We start from the raw sequence: 9839 nt of genomic DNA, 5'->3' as shown, positions 1-9839 counted from the left end.
GAGGGAAGTTTCCCCGGCAGGATCGTCCTGCCGGAGCTCTAGATTGGTTCTGCTCAAGTTCTGCCTCGTGGCGGCGGTGAATCCTCCGAAAAGTCTCCTCCCGATTTTTTCCAGACCGAAGCCCTTCTTGTAGAAAAAGAGGGGGCGAGTGGGCCAGCAGGGAGCCCACAAGCCCCCTAGGCGCGGCCACGGGGGGTGGCCGCGCCTAGCAGGCTTGTGGCCACCTGCTGGCGCCCCTCTGGCACTTCTTTGGCCCAGTATTTTTTATAAATACCAAATAAATCCACGTTGATTTTCACGGCTTTTGGAGTTGCGCAGAATAGGCATCTCAAACTTGCTCCTTTTTCAGGCCAGAATTCCAGCTGCCGGCATTCTCCCTCTTCATGTAAACCTTGCAAAATAAGAGAGAAAAGGCATAAGTATTGTACCGTGAAGTGTAATAACAGCCCAAAAAGCGATAAATATCAACATGAAAGCATGATGCAAAATGGACGTATCACGGTGACAGTGAGTTACATGATCTCATGGTCATAGGAATGAATACTTGACACGCAGAAAACAATAGCAACAAAATGACACGATCACATGCTACGTTTATTATTTGGGTCTTGTCCATCACATCATTCTCCTAATGATGTGATCCAGTCATCAAGTGACAACACATGCATATGGTCAAAAAACCTTAACCATCCTTGATCAACTGGCTAGTCAACTAGAGGCTTGATACGTCTCCAACGTGTCTACTTTTCCGAACTCTTTTTCCCTTGTTTTGGACTCTAATTTGCATGATTTGAATGGAACTAACCCGGACTAACGTTGTTTTCAGCAGAATTGCCATGGTGTTGTTTTTGTGCAGAAATAAAAGTTCTCGGAATGACCTGAAAATATATGGAGAATTTTTCTGGAATTAATGAAAAATACCTGCGCAAAGATCCACCGGAGGAGGTGAGCCAGTGGGCCACAAGCCCACCAGGCGCAGCCACCCCCCTGGTCGCGCCTGGCAGGCTTTTGGGGCCCACAGAGCTCCATCGCCTCCAATCTCAGCTCTATATATTCCGTTTCGTCCAGAAAAAAATCAGAGAGAAGGATTCATCGTGTTTTACGATACGGAGGCGCCGCCACCTCCTGTTCTTCATCCGAGGGGAAATCTGGAGTCCGTTCTGGGCTTCGGAGAGGGGAAATCGTCGCCATCGTCATCATCAACCTTCCTCCATCGCCAATTCCATGATGCTCTTCACCGTTCGTGAGTAATCTCATCGTAGGCTTGCTGGACGGTGATGAGTTGGATGAGCTCTATCATGTAATCGAGTTAGTTTTGACGGGGATTGATCCCTAGTATCCACTATGTTCTGAGATTGATGTTGCTACTACTTTGCCATGCTTAATGCTTGTCACTAGGGCCCGAGTGCCATGATTTAAGATCTGAACCTATTATGTTGTCGCTAATATATGTGTGTTTTAGATCCTATCTTGCAAGTTGTAGTCACCTACTATGTGTTATGACCCGGCAACCCCGGAGTGACAATAGCCGGAACCACTCCCGGAGATGACCATAGTATGAGGAGTTCATGTATTCACCAAGTGTTAATGCGTTGGTCCGGTTCTTTATTAAAAGGAGAACCTTAATATCCCGTAGTTTCCATTAGGACCCCGCTGCCACGGGAGGGATGGACAATAGATGTCATGCAAGTTCTTTTCCCTAAGAACGTATGACTACATACGGAATACATGCCTACATTAGATTGACGAACATGAGCTAGTTACTTATCTCTCCGTGTTATAGTTGTTGCATGATGAATCACATCCGGCATAATCATCCATCGCCGATCCAATGCCTACGAGTCTTTTTCCTACTGGTCCTTGCTACGTTACTTTGCCGCTACTGCTATCACTGCTGCTACTGTTACTCTGCTGCTACTGTTGTTACTTTGCTGCTACTGGTTACTGTTGCTACTACTGCTATCATACCACCTTGCTACTGATACTTTGCTGCAGACACTAAATCTTTCAGGTGTGGTTGAATTGACAACTCAACTGCTAATACTTGAGAATATTCTTTCGCTTCCCCTTGAGTCGAATCCATAAATTTGGGTTGAATACTCTACCCTCGAAAACTGTTGCGATCCCCTATACTTGTGGGTTATCAAGGCTTACTAGGGACATTGTTTTGTCAATATATCCACACATGTATCTATGCTTTCATTCAATACAATTATTACATGGATAATAAACGATTATCTTGAAACCAGAAATATAATAATAACTATTTTATCATTGCCTCTAGGGTATATTTCCAACAGTCTCCCACTTGCACTAGAGTCAATAATCTAGTCTCACATCGCTATGCGATTTACACTGGAATGAACCTAACACCCATACAGTTCTGGTGTTGATCATGCTTCGCTCGTGGAAGAGGTTTAGTCAGCGGATCTGCAACATTCAGATCTGTGTGCACTTTGCAAATATTTACGTCCTCTCCTTCGACGTAGTCGCAGATGAGGTTGAAGCGTCTTTTGATGTGTCTGGTCATGTTGTGAAACCTTGGTTCCTTTGCTAAAAAATGGCACCAGTGTTGTCACAGAACAGAGTTATTGGATTTAATGCGCTCGGCACAACTCCAAGATCCGGCATGAACTGCTTCATCCAGACACCCTCCTTAGCAGCCTCCGAGGCAGCCATGTACTCCGCTTCACATTTGGAATCTGCTACGACGCTTTGCTTGGAACTGCACCAGCTTACCGCACCCCCATTAAGAATAAATACGTATCTGGTTTGAGACTTAGAGTCATCTGGATCAGTGTCAAATCTTGCATCGACATAACCCTTTTCGACGAGCTCTTCGTCACCTCCATAAACGAGAAACATTTCCTTAGTCCTTTTCAGGTACTTCAGGATGTTCTTGACCGCCGTCCAGTGATCCAATCCTGGATTACTTTGAAACCTGCCTGCCATACTTACGGCGAGGCTGACGTTCGGTCTTGTGCACAGCATTGCATACATGATAGACCCTATGGCTGAAGCATAGGGGACGGTACTCATCTTTTCTCTATCTTCCACAGTTACTGGACACTGAGTCTTACTCAACTTTATATCTTTTAACACTGGCAAGAACCCCTTCTTGGACTGCTCCATTTTGAACTTCTTCAAAACTTTATCAAGGTATGTGCTTTGTGAAAGTCCTATGAGGCACCTCGATCTATCACAATAGATCTTAATGCCTAATATGTAAGCAGCTTCTCCTCGGTCTTTCATTGAAAAACATTTGTTCAAGTAGTCCTTTACGCTGTCTAAAAACTCCACACTATTACCAATCAGAAATATGTCATCCACATATAATATTAGAAATGCTACAGAGCTCCCACTCACTTTCTTGTAATGACAAGATTCTCCAACAACTTGTATAAACCCAAATGCCTCGATCACCTCATCAAAGCGCTTATTCCAACTCTGAGATGCTTGCACCAGTCCATAAATGAATCGCTGGATTTTGCATACTCTTTAGCATTCTGTTGATCGACAAAACCTTCGGGTTGCATCATATACAACTCTTCCTTAAGAAAACCATTAAGGAACGCTGTTTTGACATCCATCTGCTAAATTTCATAATCGAAAAATGCAACTATTGCTAACAAGATTCAGACAGACTTAAGCATCGCTACCGGTGAGAATGTCTCATCGTAGTCAACTCCTTGATCTTGTGAAAAACCCTTTGCCACAAGTCGAGCTTTATAAACGGACGCATTACCGTCTGTGTCCGTCTTCCTCTTAAAGATCCATTTGTTCTCAATAGGCTTGCGACCTTCAGGTAATACTTCCAAAGTCCACACTTTGTTTTCATACATAGATCCTATCTCGGACTTCATGGCCTCTAACTATTTGTCAGAATCCAGACCCACCATTGCTTCTTCATAATTCGCAGGCTCATTGTTGTCTAACAACATGATAGATAAGACAGGATTCCCGTACCACTCAGGAGTAGTACGTGATCTTGTCGACCTACGAGGTATGATAGTAACTTGATTCGGAGCTCCATGATCATCATCGTTAGTTTCCTCCTCAACCGGTGTTGCCTCGACAGAGATTTCCCTCTGCTCGGCGCCACCATATAGAGGTTCCACAACCTCATTATGTTCTATCTTCCTCCCACTCAATTGTTTCGAGAGAAACTCCTTCTCAAGAAAAGCTTCGTTCTTAGCAACAAACAATTTGCCCTCGGATCTGAGATCGAAGGTGTACCCAACTGTCTCTTTTGGGTAACCTATGAAGACACACTTTTCCGCTTTGGGTTCTAGCTTTTCAGGCTGATGCTTTTTGACATAAGCATCGCATCCCCAAACTTAAAGAAACGACAACTTTGTCATCTTGCCATGCCATAGCTCATATGGTGTCGTCTCAACGGATTTTGATGGTGCCCTATTTAAAGTGAATGCAGCTGTCTCTAATGCATAACCCCAAAACGACAATGGCAAATCGAAAAGAGACATCATAGACCGCACCATATCTAACAAAGTACGATTACGACGTTCGGACACACCATTACGCTGTGGTGTTCCAGGCGGTGTCAACTGTGAAACGATTCCACATTGTCTTAAGTGAGAACCAAACTCGAAACTCAGATATTCATGCCCTCGATCAGATCCTAGGAACTTGATCTTCTTGTTACGATGATTTTCAACTTCACTCTGAAATTGCTTGAACTTTTCAAACGTTTCAGACTTGTGCTTCATCAAGTAGATATATCCATACCTACTCAATTCATCAGTGAACGTGAGAAAATAATGATATCCGCTGCGCGCCTCCACACTCATTGGACTGCACACATCATTATGTATGATCTCCAATAAGTCACTTGCACGCTCCATTGTTCCAGAGAATGGAGTCTTAGTCATCTTGCCCATGAGGCATGGTTCGCACGTGTCAAGTGATTCGAAATCAAGTGACTCCAAAAGCCCATCAGCATGGAGTTTCTTCATGCGCTTTACAGCAATATGACCTAAGCGGCACTGCCAGAAAAAGGTGGCGCTATCATTGTTAACTCTACATCTTTTGGTCTCAATGTTATGTATATATGTGTCATCACAATCAATATTCAATATGAACAAACCCCTCACATTGGGTGCTTGACCATAAAAGATATTACTCATAAAAACAGAACAACCATTATTCTCTGACTTAAATGATTAACCGTCTCGCAATAAACAAGATCCAGATATAATGTTCATGCTTAATACATGCACTAAATAACAATTATTTAAGTTCATAACTAATCCTGATGGTAACTGAAGTGAGACTGTGCCGACGGCGATTGCATCAACCTTGGAACCATTTCCCACGCGCATCGTCACTTCATCCTTCGCCAGCCTTCGTCTATTCCGCAGTCCCTGCTTTGAGTTGAAATATGAGCAACAGAACGGTATCAAATACCCAGACACTACTAGAGAGATGGTTAGGTACACATCAATAACTTGTATATCACATATACCTGGTTTAGCGTTGGCCGCCTTCTTATCACCCAAATACCTGGCGCAGTTGCACTTCCAGTGACCCATCCCCTTGCAATAATAGCACTCTTCTTTCGGCTTAGGTCCAGCCTTGGGTTTCTTCATCGGATTGGCAATAGTTTTGCCGCTCTTCTTGGAGTTACCCTTCTTGCCTTTGTCGTTTCTCTTGAAACCAGTGGTCTTATTGACCATCAACACTTGATGCTCTTTCCGGAGTTCTGACTCTTTGACTTTCAGCATCGCAAATAACTCGCCAGGTGACTTTTTCATCCCTTGCATCTTATAGTTCAACACAAAGCTCTTGTAGCTAGGTGGCAGTTATTGAAGAATTCTGTCAGTGATAGCCTCTTGCGGGAGTTCAATCCCCAGCTCATCTAGACGGTTTGAGTACCCAGACATTTTGAGCACATGTTTACTGATAGACGAATTCTCCTCCATCTTGCAAGCATATAATTTATCGGAGGTCTCATACCTCTCGATCCGGGCATTCTTCTGAAAGATAAACTTCAACTCCTGGAACATCTCATATGCTCCATGACGTTCAAAGCATCGTTGAAGTCCCGGTTCCAAGCCATACAAGACTGCACATTGAACTACTGAGTAGTCCTCTGTACGTGATTGCAAAGCGTTCAAAACATCTTGGTCAGACGTAGTGGGTGGTTCATCTCCTAGCATAGCATCAAGGACATAATTCTTTTTCCCAGCTTGTAGGATGAGCCTAAGATTACTAGCCCAGTCTACAAAGTTGCTACCATCATCTTTCAGCTTATCTTTCACTAGGAACGTTGTAAGTGCATCTAGTGCCCCTTAGTGATTTTGGTGGTTTGAAGACTTATATGTTAAGTATCTAATGTGTTTATAAGTGTACACAGGATCTATAAGTCATTGAGGAGTTTGAGATATTTGAAGAATATCGACCCCTAAAAATATATGTCTTTAGTTGAAGAAATTGGTCTGAAGCTGAAGAAATGAATCACGAGGAATCTGCGATGAAATTGATATTCCTCATGAAGATATTGATATCGAGAAGATTGGTGGTTCCTGAAGAAAATCATTTTGAAGAAATTGAAGCGTGAAGATTTACGCTTTCTGTTTTTACTTTCTTCGCATTTGATGAATAGGAACACCATACTGTTAAAGGGTGTCAAAGTAACGCTATGGAATGAATTTCCTCATGATGCTCAACCCAAGCCAAATCCTACCAAAAGCCTCAAGTGAGGAATATGAGTGACATGAGGACTCTCACAGTTGAGGGTCCCGACCGTTTCGATAGCCACGCCAAGCCACTGGTCTTATCCACTCCAACGATCATATTATTTAAGGGCATTAGTGTCAAATCATGTCGGGATGCTCCCAGGCTATAAATAGCTGCCCCCCACAACCACTAGCTGGTTGGCTGCTCCGTTAGAAACAGACACTTGTCATAAGAGCAACCCAAATTCCTCAGAGCCTTCGAGAGTAAATCATCAGTGAGGAAAAAAACCCACTGAAACCACAAACCAAACCTAGTGATTGAGAATCACTAAGGAAGTTGTTCCTGTGTGGGACTGAAGCCTTTTACCTTTGAGGACTGTGCATCCTCCAGACGGTTAGGCGTCATGGTCTAGAGCAATCCAGCAGTTAATTGTGGATCGCCGGGTGACCGAGTTTGTGAGGGTTTGGAAGTCTGCCCTGAAGACTTACCACGAGTGTTGGGCGAGGACTGTGTGTCCTTAGCTCAAGGAGAATACGGTAGGGACTGTGTGTCCCGAGACTGGGTGTCCTTTGGTTTCAATACCAAGCCGCTCCAAACCAGATGTACAACTGTCACAACAGTTGGAACTGGGTCATCAACAACAGTCTTCACCAAGAATCGGGTTCTAATTCCTCAACTATTTACATTCTCTGTATTATGTGTTGATGACATTCACTGTGACTGTTTGAAGAATTTGCTAAAGACTTTCTCTGAATTTCCTCAAACCCAAATTCTTCACTTGAGTTAATCATCATCTGTATTCTGCGTGCCTGCTTACTGTGCAATCTGTTTTCATAATCTTCACTATGTAATACTGCTGTTGTGAACGTTTGCACGACTGATCCTTAACTGTTTCCGCTGTAAGTTAGTCATCAGTGAGGAATTTCCTCAAAAGGAATTTCCTCAGTGATGACATTCTAAAAATCTCCTATTCACCCCCTCTAGTCGATATAACGCACTTTCAATTGGTATCAGAGCAAGGTACTCCCTTGTTCTGTGTGATTTTGGTTTAACCACCTGGAGTTTTAGTTATGTCGACTGCAGGCATGTTTAAGGTGACTGCAGCATGTCCTACCTACGAAGGAAAGAACTTTCCCTTCTGGAAGAACAAAATGCAAATGCATTTACAAGCTATCGATAATTATCTCTGGTATATTGTGGAAAATGGAGTCCCCATCATATCTGCCAGTGTCACTGCGGCTGATGTGAAGAAATTCAAGCAACTCGATTATCAAGCGAAGAACATCATCTGTGGTCATCTGAGCCCTGGCCAGTTTGGAAGAGTAAGTGCCTTGGGCTCTGCAACACTGATCTGGGAGAGACTGTGCAAGGTAAATGAAGGAGTATCAACCCAACGTGACTCTCGTGTTGATATTCTTCGCAATCTCTTCAATCGCTTCAAGAGACATGACAATGAAAGCTGCCAAGACACCTTTGATCGCCTCACTGACATATCAAATGAACTACAAGCACTGGGAGCTCGAGACATCACTGATCACGAAGTTGTGAAGAAACTGCTGAGATCTTTGGATTCTTCATTTGACACTCTAGTTCTGATGATTCAAGAAAGACCAGACTACAAGATGCTAGATCCAGCTGATATCCTCGAAAGGCTAAATACTCATGAATTCCAGCTAGAGGAAAAGAGAGATCTATATGGACAAAGCTATTCTAGACCACGTGCACTGAAGGCAAGAGCAATTTCCTCATCTGAAGAAGAAGACACAGATGCCAGCAGTTGTGACCCTGAAGAATTTGGTCAGGAGCTTGCAATGCTTGTAAGGGAATTCCAAAGATTTACACGATGAGGCCAGTTCGGTAAATCATCAAGAAGAGACATGAGGAAATCAGAATCTGCATCTGAGGACTACAAGAAACGGACCTGTCACAAGTGCAAGAAATCAGGTCGTTACATTGCTGATTGTCCCCGCTTGGGAAAGGAATCAAAGAAGAAGAAATACAAGGATGACAGTTCTGATGACTCAAAGAAGAAGAAGAAGAAATCTTCAAAATCCTCATCTTCAAAGTCCTCCTCACACAAGAAGACTAGCTTCAGAAAGGCTCGGGCACTTATTGGCAAGGAAATGGATTCCGAGGCAGAATCAGAGGAATGTGATGAAGAAGAAGGCTCTGGAGAAGACTCAGAATCCGGACAGGCTAGTCTTGCACTAGCAACCAATTTCGTCAGCAAGTCAATCTTCAATCTTGAAGAAAATGAGTGCACCATCCACACTGATGACTATGCTGACGACTTCGCTCCAACCTATTGCTTCATGGCAAAAGGTTCAAAGGTATCAAATAATGCCTCCTCCTCTGATTCAAGTGACTGTGAACATGATGATTACAAGAAACCCAGTTATAGTAAACTTGCCATCATTGCCACTAAACAACAAACTGCTCTTGAAAAGCTTCAAAAACTGCTAGACAAAAGTGATGATCTGTTGAATGATGAAATGAATCTTAATCAAATCCTCGCTGATGACATGAAAAACCTTCAGTCTAGATTTGATAATCTTCAGGATCGTCATGATACACTCCTCACTGATCATGAGAAGCTTTCCTACGAATTCCTTAAAAGAAATCTTGATCTTGAGAAGCTAAGGATGTCTCATGATGATCTTCGTATGGAAAATGATTCATTACTAGCTCAACAGATTAGCGCTAGTCAAGTTGAATTTATTCCTCCATGTCTTAAATGCATTGAACATGAAACTGCTAATTCCTCACCAGAATCATCAAATGCTATAAATTCTTCAACTGCACCTGCTGTGTCTATTTCCTCACTTGAGGAAAACACAAATGTTACTGATGAAAATGCAAGCTTGAAGGAATTGTATGTGACAGACATGTACAAAAGCCTCAAAGGACACCAAATCCTTTGTGATGTGCTCAAAAAGTAGATCTTGAACAGGAACCCGAGGAAAGAAGGAATTGCCTTTGAGAGAAAACTAAATGCTGATGGATCTTATTGGAAACCTGAGCAGTATCCCAAAACCTGGGTTGCTGCTACTGGGCCTCCTTTTGATCCATCTAATCTAACTGGCTTCTCATGTGAATTATCCTATTCCTCGGATGAGTTATTTGATTCCAACTATAAACTGTTC

This window comes from Hordeum vulgare, chromosome 4H, assembly GCF_904849725.1.
Source record: "Hordeum vulgare subsp. vulgare chromosome 4H, MorexV3_pseudomolecules_assembly, whole genome shotgun sequence".
Classification (NCBI taxonomy): Eukaryota; Viridiplantae; Streptophyta; class Magnoliopsida; order Poales; family Poaceae; genus Hordeum; species Hordeum vulgare.
Note: the sequence above shows the minus strand (reverse complement) of the source record.